We start from the raw sequence: 19369 nt of genomic DNA on the forward strand, positions 1-19369 counted from the left end.
GATCTGTATCCCCACAGTGAAAGACTAAACCAAACCATTGATTAGTGCCTGATGGCCAGAGCTGTTAGTAGCAGTCTGGGCATTGAGTCCCTACAAACTAGAGCACTGCAATCTTTTTCTGAGGTACCACCATAAATAAACAGCGCGTCAGAAAAAAGTTCCTTAAACAGTCACCATAAAAACATCATACAGTGGCTCCTAAAGGGGTTTTTCTCACTTTCATAAAAGGGTATAAAATTGCCAAGCTCTTGTAAAAACAAACAAGTTAGCAATTTGCTGGTTAACAAAAAAATCCTTCCTGTTCTCAAGAATGGATCAAATGCAATTTGATTTTTTTTTACTGCTTATTGCCTAGCTTACCAGCCACTGCTGTAGCGTATCAGGTGTGGCCGGTCTCTTAGGCAAGGAGCACAGGGCTTGGAAACTCTTTGCTATAGAGTTTGCAAGTGCTGATCAAAGGTGGTGACTGATTTGCTACGTCCGGCCTGCTTCAGTGTTCCTGCGCTCGTCTGATACTGCATAAGCAAAGCGGCATCTGTTTGCCTGAACTGTCAACCATTCAGAAGCGCACTGCTCCCCAGCATGCAGGGAGCCAGGAGGTAGGGGAGCAGGGCGCTCCTGAAGAAGAATCAAGAATAAACCTTTGAAGGGGACTTGTCTCCAGGTAAGTGGCTAGGTTTGGCGCCGTTCTTTGGTTTCTTTTGTAAATCCACCAAACGGTCCCAGAGATATGGGCCTTTTTATTTGCTGCTAAGTCTTTATCAAGGGGGTGTGGCACACATGGACTAGTCCAGTGGTCCCCAACTCCAGGCCTCGAGGGCTGCCAACAGTGTAGGTTTTCAGGATTTCCTTAGTATTGCACAGGGGTTGGAATCATCTCCTGTGCAGATGATCACATTACCACCGATGCAATACTAAAGAAATCCTGAAAACCTGCACTGTTGGCGGCCCTCGAGGCCTGGAGTTGGGGACCCCTGGACTAGTCTCTGAGAAACCAATGAACAACGCCCCTTTGTCCAAGACCATAAAAATGTCATACTCAGGGGTGCAAATAAGACTAAAGACTGACCACTTTTAACTGGTGACAGGTCCTCTTCAACAATAGTCATTAAGCAGTATAATTGGTGGTTTGAATCCACACAAAGTTTCCGTAAAAAGTCTGCACATGTCGGAAATTGGAAGGGAACCTGAAGTCACCAGAATGGTGGGCCTATAGATTCACATGATTGTTTCTTAGTTATATATTCCACTTTTTCTTTTTACAATATATAGAAAATAACTTTCTTTTTATAACGTTTTTAGACTTCTTTTTTACTGCTCTAGAACATTAGAAAAATTGAGAATTCTTAGCCCATAAATTGGCCAACTCATGTGTACCTGGCAGCCATGATAAGGCGATTTTCGTAGCTAAGAGTCTGCCTGTGTGAATCCTCTATTGGGCTAAATATTAGAAAAATGTTATTACAGCAGGATTCTACCTTCCCATAAAAATGTAGGCTTTAGCCCAAGAGAGGATTCACACAGGCAGGTTCCCAGCAAAAAAAATCGCCTTATCGTGGCTGCTGGGTATACATGAATTGGCCAATTTATGCACTAAGTATTCTCAATTTTTCTAATTTTCTAGAGCAATAATGCAATTGAATTTTCAGATATTTCATGTCTTCATGATACAGCGCTACATAGTGCTATTATATTTGTTGCATAACATACATGCCATGTTATATCGGAAGTCTTCCAGGTTTGTAGAAAAGACGTACACTATAACTAAGAAACAGTTTAATGAGATGATGCCAGAATGTGTAATAATATATAGGGGTACAAACTTTTGGACCTTGATCTATTGAGGAAGCCGGTAAATAAAAAATCAGGCTTTCAGAAAAAGGGCAAGAGAGAGCCCTGTTCCAATTATAAATAAGGTCCTAGAGGAGGCACACGTGTAAAATGAACTCTCTATTGAAGTCTAAGGAATTGACAGAAATAGGAAGCTTGATTGTTTGGATTTTTCCATAACTTGGCTACCATTGATCATCTTGGCTTGCAGAATAGTGGCCAGAGAACCCCGCTGAGGAGCCGTACCCGGCTATTACATATTTATGACATAACCTATGGTTGTTTCAGTAATGTCTGATTTCTGTGCACCTCATGTAATACAGGGTGGAGCGCGGTAATTTGCTTTTTTGCACTGCATGCTGTGGCGGCACTGTCGGTCGAAGAGAGGGGAGAGTGGGTGTGGCTTACAGTGGTTGATGGGAGATTTGTATTCCTCTGCCTTTCAGTTGCCATCATGCAGTGGACACGTGAGGAGAGGTCATTTTGTGTTGAAGCGTATTTTTCAAATGCCCACTCGATCATTGCAGTGCAGCGTGCTTTTCGTTTACAATTCGCTGTTCCTCCACGCAGACGTGTTCCTGGACGGCAATCAATTGTAAATTGGGTGAATGCATTCAGAACAGCAGGGAATGTGTCATGTGTACGAAGGGGACCTGAGAGAAGGATTACAACACCACAAAACATCGAGAGAGTTAGAGCAGCAGTACTGCAATCTCCGAAACGCTCTGCTCGGAAGCAATCATTTGCTCTTGGCATTTCAAGACGTTCTCTCCACCGGATTCTTCATGATGAACTGAATTTTCACCCGTATAAAATGTGCGTGGTCCAACATTTGTCAGCATGGGACTATTTGACACGGCGGACCTCTTGTGAAGACATGTTAGCAACGATACCCCGTGACGCAATTGTGTTTTTTTTCTGATGAGGCACATTTTCACCTCAGTGGGTGTGTAAACAAACAAAATATGCGTTACTGGAGTGAAACAAACCCCAGAGAAGTTCACGAGAGACCTCTGCATTCGGACCGCGTCACTGTGTGGTGCGCCATATCACGAGTAGGCATCATTGGTCCTTACTTTTTTCAGGATAATGGTCGTGCCATAACTGTGAACTCCGAACGGTACTTGTCTATGATACAGGATTATTTTCAGCCGGCTCTTGAGGCAATGGAACTAGAGGATACATGGTTGCAACAGGATGGTGCCACTGCACACACAGCGAGGGTTACCATGAATTGTTTGAGGCAAATGTTTCCTGGACGGCTTATCTCTTTGAGGGGAAATGTGAACTGGCCAGCACGCTCACCAGATTTAGCCCCATGCGATTTTTTCCTTTGGGGTTACCTGAAGTTTAAGGTGTATATCAACCGTCCCAACACCTTGGAAGACCTAAGGAACAATATTGAAGCTGAAATTGGCAGAATACCAGTGGACATGCTTGTTAGAGTTCATGAAAACTTCAGAAAACGTATGCAGCAGTGTGTGGATAGCGAAGGTCGACATTTGCCAGAAACACTATTTAAAACCATGTAATTTAAAAATTCCACTACTGTTCAGTATAATTAAAATATAAAATAAATTTTTCTAATGATCATAATTTTTTTATTTCATTCCCAAATCAGCAAATTACCGCGCTCCACCCTGTACTTAATTTGTCCTGCGGAGGCACTGCAGAAAAACAGAACACCAGCTTCTCCCATAGTTTGCAGCTGATTGCGTAGGATTTCAGTATTAATCAGCTTCTTTTGGGTATTCTTCTAACCAAAGTTAATTGCCCAAAGCAGACAAACCCTTTAAGGCCCCAATATTGAACAGGTGAAAAACCTCCTATAATTGAGGTAATTACTTATAGAATTTGCATGTGAATGTGACGCAGCTAGAAGCAGGCCTTATGGTGACATTGGCAACGTCATGGGTCTTGTCTGCCAAGCGTCTTCACTTGTCAGCTCATATAATAAGTGCCGTCAGGCCGTTTAGACTATTATCTGAATGAGAGACTATTGAAGGAGGCCCCAACAAATTCAGGTACGGGGCAAGCAATGGGAATTCTGTCCGGCAATGACGGCATTCTGCTAACATAAAGGGACAAATACTTGTGCACCTGCTGTAGGGCAGGAAGGTCAAAAGAGCAGCTCGCGTGCTCTCCTAGAATCTCCAGGATCCTAACTCCTCCACAGAGATCCATTGTCCTGAACAGTATATATATTTCTCTCTCTGCCTCGACTCCCTCCTCCTCTTTGTGGTTTGAAATCCAAGGATCAGTCTTCCACGGGAGCTGACACAGACCCTTCCGTCTTGTGTTTATAGGGGTACAATTGGGAATTATGTGCCTTCTGCATCTGTAATTAGAAGGAGGGGCAGGAGATGAGGGCTTAGCGTGAAGTGATGCACAGACAGTTGAGAAGGGGAATTCTCAAAAGACCAAGGGATTGGAGATGAGAGGGGGAGGGAGACATGGGATACACTCCGCAAGTGCTAGTGCCAGGGTGGCGGTTTAGTTAGCGGTAGGTAAAGCCACCCACATCACCATCCATTTAACACCTCACTACCATCCAGGCGGGTGTTAGTGCATGTTTTATTATCGGGGGTGTACACAGCGTCGCCTATACCCAGTAGTATAAAGATTCATGACTTTAAAGGTGGGCGCACACATGTCGTTTTTGCAGTATTTTTTTTTTCTGCATCAGTGTGTTGGCAGGAAAAATACTGCATTTTTGACTGTCTTTTGTTTTGTTTTTTGCGGCATTTTTACTTGCATTCAAATATATGGGTGAAAAACCATGCAAAATCGCTGAAAGAATTGACAAGCGGCGTACACTTGGCAAAAATGAAGCAGGACTCACAGTACTAGCGGGGGAAAAAAATTAGGCATACGCAAAAGATTTCAGAAATCATTGACTATGCTGGTACTGTAAAATGCGTATTTTGCTCACCAAATACGCAACATAATGCAGATCAAAACGCTTTCTGTCTATTTATCAATCTATCTACCATCTATCTATCTATGGATCCGTCTATCTATCCATCCATCTGTCAACCTTTCTGTCTATTTATCTGTCTCGCCATCTGTTTATTAGAGTTGATGCAAATCAATTTGCTGGACCTAGTCCTGCAGCCGAGACCTGAGAACTGCCTCTAACTTCCTGGTATCTGTGACGCTTTTTTTTAACTAGCTGGCCTGGTGTATCGTCATTGTACCAATGTGTTTCTTCCATTTTTTAATAATTGTTGCCTTCTCACCAATCTGCTTGCCTATTGTCCTGTAGCCCATCCCGGCCTTGTGCAGGTCTACAATTTTGTCACTGATTTCCTTGGACAGCTCTTTGGTCCTGGCCATGGTGGAGAGGTTGGAGTGTGATTGAGTGTGAGGACAGGTGTCTTTTATACAGGTAATGAGTTCAAAGAGGTGCAATTAATACAGGTAATGAGTGCAGAGTAGGAGGCTTCTAAAGAAAAACTTAACAGCTCTGTGAGAGCCAGAATTCTTGCTTCATGGTATGTTATCAAATAATTATTTCATGCAATAAAATGCAATTTAATGATGTAAAAATCATACAATGTGATTTTCTCGATTTTATTTTTAGATTCTGTCTCACAGGTGAAGTGTGCCTACGATAAAAATTATAGACCTCTCCATTCTTTGTAGGTGGGAAAACTTCCTAAATTGGAAGTAAAGTCTGTGGGCCTTTTCAACTTGTCCCCTTTTTTGTGGATTAGTAAAAAAACATAAACATGTCCAAATTTGGTCCGATTTGCCAGCCAAACTCATCAATTTTAATGATAGGATCCATATTTCAAATGGACAGCACGCAGATGCCATTCTTCTTGTATCCATGTTTTGTCCATTTCAAATGTTGTAAAATTTAAGAAAAAAAAACCCTATTAAATGTCACTAATCCTGGACAACGCCTTTAACTCCATAGTGACTAGGCATAAAAGGGCTTTAATGAGAAAACATTTTTTTCCCTTAATTTTTACCTCTCCTATTTTTAGTAGCCATACTTTTTTCCATTCAAAAATAGAAATTGTAAATTTATTTGAATTAATTAACAAAATGCAAGGTAAATGAAAAAAAATAAAACAACAAAAAAGGAAATGTAACTCAAATCAATATTTGGCGTGACCGCGCTTTGCCTTCAGAACAGCATTAATTCCTCGAGGTACACTTGCACAGTCAGGAAACTTGCAGGATTATAGTTAGATGTCTGAGTAGCCAGTTATACCCAATAGGTGATAATGATCATTATTTTCATATGTACAATGAAACACAGTCAATAACTGAAGCAGAAACAGCTATGTAGTGTAACAACTCTGCTGGCATCACAGCATGGCCTCACATCTCTCACACAATCTTACCCACTGCTCCAGGCCATGATGTGCTTTCTCTTTAATGCCAGCTCCATGTTCTGTGTCTCTGCTCTCTGCATGCCTCATGGCTATGTGTATAGGGGGCCGGCGCCTGAACTCTCTGGTTCTTATAGGAATCAGCTGCATCTGTCTAATCAGTTCCTGACCAATTACCAAGAGGCCTCCTGTATATAGTGCAGCTCCACCCTGTGGTCTGGGCCTGTGCAATGTGTTAGCTCAGTTAGTGTTTAGCTGCTGAGTTTGCCTGGCCTTGCTCTGAGTTACTCCCTCTGAGCTTTTCTCTGTGCTTTTGCCTTGTTCTTGTAGTCCGCCCTCCAGGAGGCAGAATATCCTGGTCCCTGTGTCTTTGTCCCTGTGTCTTGTTCTATTGCCTTGTCTGTACTTTGTCTTTTCTCGGTCTCCTTGTCTGTGGCTTTCTTCCCTGCTTTCTTTCCTTGTGTTTTCTGTTTGTTTACACTCCGCACTCTTGCGGCTCTGCACTCAGACTTTGCTTCGCACTCTCTGGCTTTGCTCTGTGGCTCCGCTCTTTGCGGTTCTATCTGGCTCCGCTCTTTGCGGTACTATCTGGCTCCGCCTCCAGCATCTCCGCTCTTGGCTCCGCCTCCAGCGTCTCCACTCTTGGCTCCGCCTCCAGCGTCTCCACTCTTGGCTCCGCCTCCAGCGTATCCGCTCTTGGCTCCGCCTCCAGCGTCTCCGCTCTTGGCTCTGCCTCCAGCGTCTCCGCTCTTGGCTCCGCCTCCAGCGTCTCCGCTCTTGGCTCTGCCTTCTCCTTCTCTTTTCTTAGTTCCACCTTCTACTTGTTACTTGGTCCTCCTGTGTGAACAGGTCCCTACCTGTTCCTTCATTCTCCTTTCCTTCTGGCTTGTTTCCGTACCTGCATCTTCTGTGTGTACAGGTCCCTACCTGTTCCTTCATCACACTCACAATAGGACTGCACTCAGGTGTCATCTGAGCGCAGCCTGATTCATACACCACATCAACCAGTCCTGTGTATCCTGTGTTCCTGCCACTCCTGCCGTTCCTGCCCTGCCTTCCAGTCCTGTGTTCTCTGCAGTGCCTCCCAATCCTGTGTTCCTTCCAGTCCTGTGTTCCTGCTGTCCTAGCCACTCCTGTTTCCTGCTGTGTCTCTGCCAGCCCTGAGTTCTCTGCCGTGTCTCTGCCAGCCCTGTCTCAGCCGTGCCAGCCTACTCGTCTGTGTTCCAGCCGTGCTCTTCTGCCAGTCCTGCCTGATGCCCGCACCAATCCTGGTGTTCCTGTCTCCCAAGTGGGATCAGCAGCCACAGCCAGACACCACCCTGGAGTAGCACCTGGCAGCTGCCTGCTGCACAAGCCTGTCCTCACCATCAGAGGCTCCAGTGAAAACCCAGGCAGCTGTCATAGTCACGCCCCTTCCAGGGTAGTCTGGTTTGTGGCACAGTGGGGCCACAAACCCCCCGAGCTCACGCCCACCAGTCAGGGCGTGAGCGTGACATGTAGGAGGCCTAAAACTGGGTGAGGAACAGATAAGCTGTGCTATAAAAATTAGGTTGTGGAAGACAATTCCAAGTTACCGGTTATCCACCATGGCAAAAGAGAGCAACAAGACACAAGGTAGTTATACTGCATCAGCAAAGTCACTCCCAAGATTTTACAGCAGACTGGGGTTTCAAGATGTGCTGTACAAGATTTTTTGAAGAAGCAGCCAAAAATGGGCAGCAAAGAGGATTGTAGACACACTAGTTGGCTAAAGCAACTTACTGCAGCAGATAAAAGACATTGTACGAAATTGGAAGATGTCCAGCAGTGCCATCAGCTCAGAACTGTCAGTCACTAGTGGGGCATAGCTTGACCAGTCTACTGTTTAGAGAATTCTGGCTAGCAGTGGTTTTTATGGAAGAATTGCAGTTACAAACTCATAATTTTGACATGGAAACAAGGGCAAGTGTCACAACTATGCATGCAAACATTGGAAAATGGCAGCAGGTGTTCTGAGCTGATGGTACCTAGAAGAACTGATGGAATATTGATTTGATTTCAGATTTTATTAACCTTCGTCAGGCTGCATAACAAATTTTTATAACGTTAACAGGCTGCAGAGGTACAATTGTACCTTCATATATATTTTATTGAAATTTGGCCAATATATTCTGGACCAAAACTTGCAGAGATGTCACGAACTTTCAGCCCTCTACGGCTTTTCGAAAAAAAAAAAAAGTTATTGCAATTTTAAAACGGAATAGTTACAATTGTACCTACTCAGCCGGACGAAGGTTAATTCCCTTAATTGCACTTGTTAATTGATAACATTAACGGCAAACTCTTCTATTTTTTTTTTTAAAAGTCTTACATTTTTTCCAAACTTACCTAAAACTTTGCAGTGCTGTATTTCTTTTGCCATGCAAATAGATAAGAAAGCAATTTTTTAATATATGTTTTTACTGTCCTACTGTAGAACTAGATACCTGATATGTGTAGTTTTTTTTTGTATGTTTGTGATAAAATTTTACATGATCAAAATTTGATTTTGTCCTACATTTTTGTGATGTAATCTTTTTATTTTTTTTGTTCATTTTTTTTTCATGCTTTATAAACACAAAGATTTTGTTTTCTTAGATAATTTGTCCCTCAAGAGATCATAAAAGATCTCTGGGGATTATATCTTTTTGGGGGGGCACATAGATGCCCCAGTTACAGGGAAAAACATTTATAAAGCAGCGATGAAAGATACAGACAGAGGTGATCTGGATCTGCTAGGCTCTGTTATGCCAGGGAGAGACCTTGCTAACATGATTGCCAGGTTCTACAGAAGTGAGCGCTGCTGATGCTTCTTCTCACTACATAGTGCTCACTAAGCGCTAAGTAGCCGGCAAAAGAAAAGACAGAAACCGTGATAAATCACTTCTGTTTTCTGCCCAGAGTCTGCGGCTGAGCTGGCGACCGGACCTGCTCCTGCTAATTGCAGGAGCTTTAACACTGTTTTGTGCATTTGCAATGGGGCAGTGTTAAAGCCCACAACTTAGGCTACTTTCACTGGCGTTTTTTGCCAGACGTCGCAATGCGTCGTTTATGGCAAAAAACGCATCCTGCAAAGTTGTTTGCAGGATGCGTTTTTGCCCCATAGATTAACATTAGCGACGCATTGCGACGCTTTGCCACACGTCGCAACCGTCGTGCGACGGTTGCGCCGTGTTGTGGCGGACCGCCGGGAGCAAAAAACGTTACGTGTAACGTTTTTTGCTCCTGACGGACCGCTTTTTCCGACCGCGCATGCACGGCCGGAACTCCGCCCCCACCTCCCCGCACCTTACAATGAGGCAGCGGATGCGCCGGAGCACCCGTTGTGCAGTGCGTCAAATGCTAGCGTCGGAATCTCTGCCCGACGCATTGTGACGGGGAGATTCCGACTCTAGTGTGAAAGTAGCCTAAGCGCTGTACATCTACATTGTGTCAGTTGTATGTAGGTTGCTGGTTTGTCACAAAAACATCTGTCTGGCCCGTACCCTTAAATTTGTTTTAATGGAGACCACCACATAAAAATGTAAGCGAACATACAGACCCAGTAAACTTAAGTTTAATTGCTGCATTAAAGCTCCAAAATCCTTTTTTTGCCGTTTTTGATAGAAAAGCACCAGACTAAAGTCCTAGTTTCCATTAAAGCTGTGCTACGTGGGCTAATTCCAGCAAATGCCAGGAATGGGGCTGACTTATGGCCTTTCCACAAGTGCAGGTGGAGACGGTTGCTCTGTGCAGGCAATTGCTAGACTGCTAGTTTGTTCATTGCAGTCAGTGTGCAGAGTAATGAGTGCAAGATCCAAAAAGTGTAATTGAAATTTAAATAGTAGATTACAGTTCTTTTCTAATAATCTACATTAAACCAGATTACCGGTCTAGGGGTAGAGATGTAGTCTACTGTCACTGTACGTGACTGTAGGACATCAAATAGTGGCAGTGTGTGATGTGCACACTGTCACAACTCCCTTCTGTAATGCCCTTCACCACATGTATCAGATTTGCATAATTGCGGTCACTTGCCGACTAGACTTCTTCACTTCTCTTAATTCTTTTCTATTGAGAGAAGCCATATGAGACTAGTCTACATGGGACCAGAAGTACAGAAATCTTATCCATGCAGTCACATGACCATCTACCCGGATGGAGAAAATGGGAGTCACAACAATGTGCACTGTCCTGATTTGTCAGACTTCTAAGACTGGACAACTCATTTAAAGAGAATCTGTAATTAGGTACAAAAAAAAAAAAAAAAAATGGAAAGATGCTTCTCCTCTGAGTACTCCCATTTTTTTCTTACATATTTTTTTTAAACCCGCCATACGGTTTCAGAGATGTGCTCCTCTTTATTTAGTGATGATTTTTATGGCTTTTACCAAGGGGAAGTACTAAAATGGGATTTATGCAGAGCTGCCTAAATACACGCCCACAAAGAATATTTTGAGCCATTAAATTTTGACTAAATAAAAAGGCCCTTAAAAGAACTGTATGGAAAATTTTAAATAAAACAAAATAAAAAAATGGAATACTCATGGAAACAGCGGGAATAAAACGAGAACAACGATTGCCCACTTTTCACCTCGTGAAAATACTTTAATGCATTAAATACTGATCCTGAGTTACATCCTGTATTATACCCCAGAGCTGCCCTCACTATTCTGCTGGTGCAGTCACTGTGTACATACATTACATTACTGATCCTGAGTTACATCCTGTATTATACCCCAGAGCTGCACTCAGTATTCTGCTGGTGCAGTCACTGTGTACATACATTACATTACTGATCCTGAGTTACATCCTGTATTATACCCCAGAGCTGCACTCACTATTCTGCTGGTGCAGTCACTGTGTACATACATTACATTACTGATCCTGAGTTACATCCTGTATTATACTCCAGAGCTGCACTCACTATTCTGCTGGTGCAGTCACTGTGTACATACATTACATTACTGATCCTGAGTTACTTCCTGTATTATACCCCAGAGCTGCACTCAGTATTCTGCTGGTGCAGTCACTGTGTACATACATTACATTACTGATCCTGAGTTACATCCTGTATTATACCCCAGAGCTGCACTCAGTATTCTGCTGGTGCAGTCACTGTGTACATAAATTACAATACTGATCCTGAGTTACATCCTGTATTATACCCCAGAGCTGCACTCACTATACTGCTGGTGCAGTCACTATGTACATAAATTACAATACTGATCCTGAGTTACATCCTGTATTATACTCCAGAGCTGCACTCACTATTCTGCTGGTGCAGTCACTGTGTACATACATTACATTACTGATCCTGAGTTACATCCTGTATTATGCTCCAGAGCTGCACTCACTATACTGCTGGTGCAGTCACTATGTACATACATTACATTACTGATCCTGAGTTACATCCTGTATTATACTCCAGAGCTGCACTCACTATTCTGCTGGTGGAGTCACTATGTACATACATTACATTACTGATCCTGAGTTACATCCTGTATTATACTCCAGAGCTGCACTCACTATTCTGCTGGTGGAGTCACTGTGTACATACATTACATTACTGATCCTGAGTTACACCCTGTATTATGCTCCAGAGCTGCACTCACTATTCTGCTGGTGCAGTCACTATGTACATAAATTACATTACTGAACCTGAGTTACATCCTGTATTATACTCCAGAGCTGCACTCACTATTCTGCTGGTGCAGTCACTGTGTACATACATTACATTACTGATCCTGAGTTACATCCTGTATTATACTCCAGAGCTGCACTCACTATTCTGCTGGTGCAGTCACTGTGTGCATACATTACATTACTGATGCTGAGTTACCTCCTGTATTATACTCCAGAGCTGCACTCACTATTCTGCTGGTGCAGTCACTGTGTACATACATTACATTACTGATCCTGAGTTATATCCTGTATTATACTCCAGAGCTGCACTCACTATTCTGCTGGTGCAGTCACTGTGTACATACATTACATTACTGATCCTGAGTTACCTCCTGTATTATACCCCAGAGCTGCGCTCACTATAGTGGTGCAGTCAGTGTGTAAATAACTACATTTTGGAGCCAATTCTGCTCCAAAATCCATGTGGAAAAAAGTTTCTAATACTCTTTGAGTCTGCATCCTACTTATTTCAATGGGAAATCAATCCTAAAATGCACATGTTGCTGTTTTTTCACAAGGAAAAGAAGCAACACATCAGTTCTTAAGGCATTTCTTGGAAAAAATGCTCAAAATAGGGCTAATTAATACTCCCCATGCACAAAAACAGCGCTAAAATTTCTCTCTCTCTCTCTCAAAAAAAAAAAAAACGGATCCGGTGCATCAGTTTTTCACAATTTACGCTGGATCCGTTTTATGGCAAATATGCCGGATTTAGCCTGAAGGCAGCCTTAACAATAACAACGTTTGTGAATGTTGCGTTCTTAACCGCTCCCGGGTTTGTGCCTCATATAGAGTTTTTTTTTTACATGTACTCTTTAGGTGTATTTTTCAGGACTGTCAGTGTTGTAAGTAATTTATTTTTTTCTCTGAGATCAATTGTTAATTCTGTTCTTGCAGGGCAGAGTGTCGTGCTCCTGACCCCACCGGTGCATGTGCTCCTTAATGAGATGGGGTCCAGGTTTCCCTCCTCAAACATCTGCATTCAAAGAGCCCAATCCAAACATTTCAGGAACTTCAGGTAGGCCGCCATGAAACTTTCCTTTAAACTTTAAGAGTGGGTCACCAAGTTCTTGACTGAAAAGCTGGAATATGACCTATGCCCAAAATGTTTAGGTCTTCATCAATCGCCTCTAGCAAAGAGTAACCCCCTCTTCCAAAATGCCAAAGGACAACTTGAGGTCTGAATATTCAGAGTAATACCTCATATTGATTTTGAAGGTTTTCTGTTATAATTTCCACAGGTTATATGAGATTAATAAAAAAAGAACTTGCTTTTATTTTATTGTTTTTAATCCTGAAACAGCGCCACTCTTGTCTTTGGGTTGTATCTGGTATTGCATCCCAACCTCAAACCGCCACAGATCACGAATGAGAATGGAGCAGATTTTTGAAAACTTAAGCGAAATAGTCTGAAAAACCTTAGTAGAGAAACTATTCAAAGTAGCAACATGGGACACCAATTCAGAAGACTGGGATTTAAATCCCACCTAGATTTTTCATTTTTACATGGGTTGAAAAAAGACACAGGTCTGTCAAGTCTAACCTTTCTCCAATCATTTGTTGTGAGAAAGCATCCAGCCCTTTTTTAAGTACTGATATAGTGCCTGCCGTTACTGCCTCTTGTGGTCGGGCATTTCACAGTCTGACTGCTCTAACTGTAAAGAATCCTTTCCTGTTTAGTTCCAGGAATCACATTTCCTTTAGCTGTCTCCTGGTCCTTGGACGATTTTACTTTCTTCCATTAATTGGAAGGAATAAATGATGTGCCAGTCCCTTTTTAGTAATCACACATGTACGGTACTTATACATAAGTGAGAGCGCCTCGGAGCTGTCTGTTTTCTAAGCTAAACAAAAGCAATTTTTCTAACCTCATCATTAGAGCGATCTAGTTCTAACGCTCCAATATCCTCTGATTCCAGCTGTGTGCTGCTTTATCAATAAAATCATTGTTTTATCAGCAAAAGATTATCACTGCTGATGCAGCCCCGCCCCCACCACTGATTGGCAGATCTCTGCCTGTGCGCAGTGTACACAGAAATCTGACAATCAGTGATGTGGGCGGGGTAATTACCTGAATTCAGAGCTCAGCATTCCGAGCTCTGCAGCAAAAAAAACTGTGATTGTATCAAAATGACAGAAAGCAGCCCTTCAAGTGACGCATCACTGGAATCAGGGTCTGTGCCTCTACATCATGCTGCTCTCAGTTTACATGGCAAAAACTGCTGACAGATTCCCTTTAAGATGCATACATGACTGGACATAGAGACATGCAGGGGTTTAGTTCTGATATTATAGTGTGTTTTAGTGCTCTGGATCTTGGCCCCCACCCCCTTACATGCAACAGGTAAAACGTTTGCATCACTTTTGCACCCGGAGGTGAGTGGCGTCCGTGGCGCTGTGTCTGCACATACTTTCCAGGACACGTACATGATCGGCAGGTCTGTCATATTCATTACGATAGGTGCACGACCCGACGATTCTGCATATCCCAGCAGATATGTGCCGACGTGACGAGCGCCGCTCACCTCTCAATGCAGACGTCAGCAGTGCCAGACAGCCCCTTTGATGACTTTTGGTAATTTTTTTGTGGCCATAAGAGGCACAACACACACTGGTGAGGTATAGCCGGACACTCAGTCATTCCATCTTACTGGTGGCAGAAAATACTTGAACGGGATCGGACTCCGTATCGATAATTGCGGCTTTCATTTGCAAAGCGATCAGATAAACTCCTATCAAAGGTTTTGCATCCTCTTCTGTCCCGAATACTGTACTCTCTACACATGCAAAAAGCAGTTAATGTCAATCAAGGGAGTTTATCCGTCCTTATTAATTGGGTTCATACTGAATTGTATAAATATCCACTGCACCATAATTTACAGAGTCTTCAGGTTTTGTAATAATGAGTGAATGTCGTCCTCACCCCAAAAGACCTTTGATGTGGAGCGTTTCCGAAATATTATGACAGTAGCAAGGAGGCAAAAGAAAAAAAAAGTATTAAAAAATCACTAAATGTACCTGACCTGTCCTTCTACATGAGGCATAATGCTCCGCTCCGAAAGTAGGAGGAGAAGCTGCAGCTAGGAAGCAGCTCCCCCTGGTGGACACTTTCCATTTTCTTAGCCCTGCACCTCCTGTCTTATTATATTTCTGTGTGTAGATGATGGGAAAGCCTCTGTCCGCACAACCTATAGTACAACTCTAGGATCCACCTATAGATTCAGACAATCACCGTCAATTACAGCTCAGTCCATGTCAGTGGTGCAAACTGGTATGTACTGGGCATACATGTACAGAGAAAGCAGCCTGGGAAACACCGGAGACGCGTTCACACAGGGGTTATGTGGCCACGTGAAGACGTAAGCGGCATCACAATAGGTTAATAATGCAGTGGTCAACAGGGGGAATGGAAATGTGCACACTAGAACAGGTGTTCCCACCAGCTAAGGAAGCACTTGAAGCAGTAGCAAAAAAATCAGGGACACGAAAAGGTACAAAAAGGACCTTTAGCCGCGTATGAGCACAAATCCATACTGCACGGATCTATATGGATGCATATGTCAGTATGAGCATACAGGGGATTGTATCTGACATTGTATAACAGTTTTATTACGCTACTAAAACTCTTGAAAATTTATATTTATTAAAAAAAATTCTTATATGAGCAATTGGATGGATGTGAGGCAGAGGGTGATAGATAAATAGATAGATAGATAGATAATTAATAGATAGATTAGATAGATAGGCAGACAGACAGTAACTAGAATCTGGTCAATCTGTCAGTGGAAGAATTGCAAGTCTCTTCACAGGTACATGCTTAGTATACTTATCAATGTCCAACTAGGACTAGTATAGTGAAGGCGTAGTAAAATACAAGAATACAAATAACATAATAATCCTTAATAAAGGGATAGGAAAAGTGGCAGCGCCAGTCCAAGGTAAAACGCACAAATCACGGCCTGTAAAATAGACTTCGGACAGGTGCTGGAGTCTGCACAGTAGTATTTCAGCTGCTGTGAAGTAAATGGAAAATGACAAGCAGCGTACACACATACTGTAACAAGCCAAATTAGCATTGCCATGTAATCAGTATAGAAGATGTAATTGCCTGTAGATGGTATTAATATTAATATGCAGTCGTTTTTTTTTTTCCTTTATTTTTTTTTGTCTACTTTTTGCACATGAACATGTAAGGCAATTAGATCTTTGCATGCGTATGGTTATTATTACAGGTGCTGATATTTGCTTTGAATTAGCCGAGCTAAAAACAATTACTTCTACACATACCAAAACATTCATCTATCATCTTATCTTATCCCACATCTCTCTGTCTCTTTGGGACCTTTTAAATACAATTCTAGATGAATGAGATCATAAGACTGATTATAGAGTAGAGCTCCAGAATCTATCTATCTATCTATCTATCTATCTATCTATCTATCTATCTATCTATCTATCTATTATCAATCTATCTCCTATATCAATCTATCTATCTATCACCCATCTATTATCTCTATCTACTGTATTATCTATCTACGGTATTATCTATCTCTCTATTATCTATCTATCATCTACCTATTATCAATCTATCTATCTGATATATATCAATCTATCTATATATCTATGTGGAATTGACCTTTTCAACTTGTAAAAAATTTCCTCCGCCCTTAGAAAAATTCTCCAGTCTCCTACAAACTACAAAATAATTTCAATTTTGCTTCACGATTTAGTTAACATATTTCAATGTTTATCAACCCCAATTTAGATACACCATCAATTATATATGATCATCCTAATAGGAGGAAATAAAACTGAAGTTATATTATTATTATTATAATAATTAATAAAATTAATGTCAAACACTCATTTCATTTTCTAATACAAATGCTAGAGCCCAAGCAGAGTAGATAGATGGATAGATAGATAGATAAATAGATTGATAGATAATAAATAATAGATGATAGATAGATAGATGATATATAATAGTTAGATGATAGATAGATGGATAGATAGATAGATGATATATAATAGTTAGATGATAGATAGATAATAGATGGATAATAGATGATAGATAGATACATAGATTGATAGATAATAAAAGATAGTAGATAGATGATAGATAGATAATAGATAGATAGATGATAGATAGATAATAGTTAGATGATAGATAATAGATGATAGATAGATAATAGATAGATGATAGATAATAGATGATAGATAGATAATAGATGATAGATAGATAATAGATAGGTGATAGATAATAGATGATAGATAGATAATAGATGATAGATAGATAATAGATGATAGATAGATAGATAATAGATAGATAGACAAACAGCACTATTGTCAAATCTCAGGTCTCCTCTTTGGATTCCCCAGTAGATATTGCGTGACGATAAGATCCCATCTCTAGACACCATTCATTACGGAAGAACTTGGCTCACGGCCCATGAAAAAAAAATAATATATACAATTCCAAGTGATTTAAAGTAAATTATGAGATAAAAAGTCCAGCAACACTTGTCTGAGAAGAATGATAAGAATTCTGCAAGTTTAATGAGGAAAGCAGCAGTTTCTCTTGGGTCTTAATATAAAAACTAAACAAAAAAAAGTAAGAAAACATAAAAATAAAAAAGCAACAAAAAGGCTACATATGAATGTAACACGGATGATTCTTTCCCTGGATCTTACAGTCTAGGTAATATTGTGCAAGATAAGAGATTGGATTGCGATTAGTCAGGAACTTACAATTTTGAGACAGCGGGAATATTCCGGATACCAAATCTTCTGTTCCGATCTGGGGTTAGTATCCGCACGTTATCGCACCGACCATTTCCATTAGCGATTTCTAAGAAAAGTCACGGAAATACAAGGTTCTTATTGGATTTTACAAGTTGAATTTCTCCCAGTAAGATTGCAGCCTTCAAATGAGGAGAAAAGATTTTGGGTGGTGGGGTGTAAATAAAAAATGGGGGGGGGGGGGGAAAGAAAAAGAGGATGCAAAATGAAGAATAATGCTGAAGTTTCAGGAATGTCCTTAAGGTAGGAGAGGATCCGTCTGGTGGTTGGTGCTGTGGAGAGCAGGCTGAGATGTGCTACATACTGGAGCAGTGTGCTTCCTCTCCTCTACCACTTCAAGGCAATACACTTTGCTTTGGCTATTCCTCCCCCTCCCACTTCTAAGTATCACTCCTTCCGAGGCTCTCCGGTGTGAAAGGAGGGGGGTCCCAGCAAGTAATGTGTGTGCGCGTGTGTCTCCGACACTACTGATGAAGAGAGAGCAAGTGATGAGGAAACAACACCAGAATGAAGTCATTACGGAGGGACGGGAATTCCAAATTTTCCATTCTATTTTATTCCGCTGCTGCATTGTGATTTTTTTTTTTTTTTTTTTTTCATTTTTTTTCCCTAATTCTCTTCAGTCTGTTCTTGTGGTCTCTGGTATTTGACGTCACTTTGCATCAGCCGTCATTTAGGATATAGCAGATTAGGGTTTTGCAATATGGATAATATTGGTGGGTAAAAGACTCCTACTGTGTAAGACAAAAACATATGTAGCATGGGCAGAGGAATAGCAAGGCTATTCTTCATGTGGGATATGCCAGGTAGCTCTTATCAGCCAAACCATAGACCCATCCGAATCTGAAGAGAGCACTGTTCCTGAGTTTTTGCCCCTCATCAGTACAGAGCAAGGTACTGGTTGGCTGAATAAGATGCTTAAGCGAGCCCATACACCTTAGGTTAAAGTTGGTCAAAATGGTCAATTCCAACCATAACGATCGATGGTTGATTCGATGAACATTCGTAACCATTGAAAACAATGGTTGGCGCGTTGGATTTTACCTGGTCAGATCTGGCTGAAAAAAAATCTAATATTGTTGGATCTGGTCTGTAATGTATTTTGGGCCATGGACTGATCGATTAACAATTGTTAATAGGCCAATTTTCAATTAATATGCATGTTCGTCAGGTCACTCGCCGTGTTTTCTGCTGATTCTCTGCTGATTCTGTCTTCTCTCCGAGACAGCCGCTGCCAGACTCCCCTGGCGGCACCTTATCTCTAGGCAGAAAAAGGATCGTCAGTCCATAATCAGACATGCCAGATTCTTATTTCCCCCTACAGTAATCTGTCAGTAACCCCAAACTCATTAGACTGTCATCCAAACCTGTCGATATCAGCAGGTTTGGCTGGTATTCTGTGCTGATGAGGGGTAAAAACCCCCAAACAGTGCTATCTACAGATAAACCTCTGGTTACGAGTTACTTTAATATTTGTTTTCAATGGAGAACTGCCTTGTAAAGAAGTCTGACTAGGTTTGGTTTCTTCAATGAAAACCAGCATTCTCCCTGAGCTTCACATGAGGTAGAATTTGCAGTCCCCTGTTATTTCCACCCTCATAAGTGGATAGGTGATAGCTGGCTTCTATGGTCATAAACCTTTTACGAGGCTGCCACATTGAGCACTTATCATGTAAAGTATTGTGCTATCACATTGCAACCATTGTATATACCCT

At 41.6% G+C, this 19369-nt stretch overlaps 1 protein-coding gene across 1 annotated transcript in view; it reads right to left on the bottom strand.

Annotated features, from left to right (window-relative positions):
- The window catches only part of NTN3 (netrin 3), a 67051-nt gene extending 49017 nt beyond the window's left edge, over positions 1-18034 (bottom strand). Inside the window, exon 1 of the mRNA XM_069734425.1 lies at positions 17604-18034. The gene's annotated coding sequence lies outside the window, so the exon portion shown is untranslated. The remainder of the gene's footprint in view (positions 1-17603) is intronic.
- Between the last annotated feature and the right edge of the window lie 1335 nt (positions 18035-19369).

Source organism: Ranitomeya imitator, chromosome 7 (assembly GCF_032444005.1).
Source record: "Ranitomeya imitator isolate aRanImi1 chromosome 7, aRanImi1.pri, whole genome shotgun sequence".
NCBI classification, from domain to species: domain Eukaryota; kingdom Metazoa; phylum Chordata; class Amphibia; order Anura; family Dendrobatidae; genus Ranitomeya; species Ranitomeya imitator.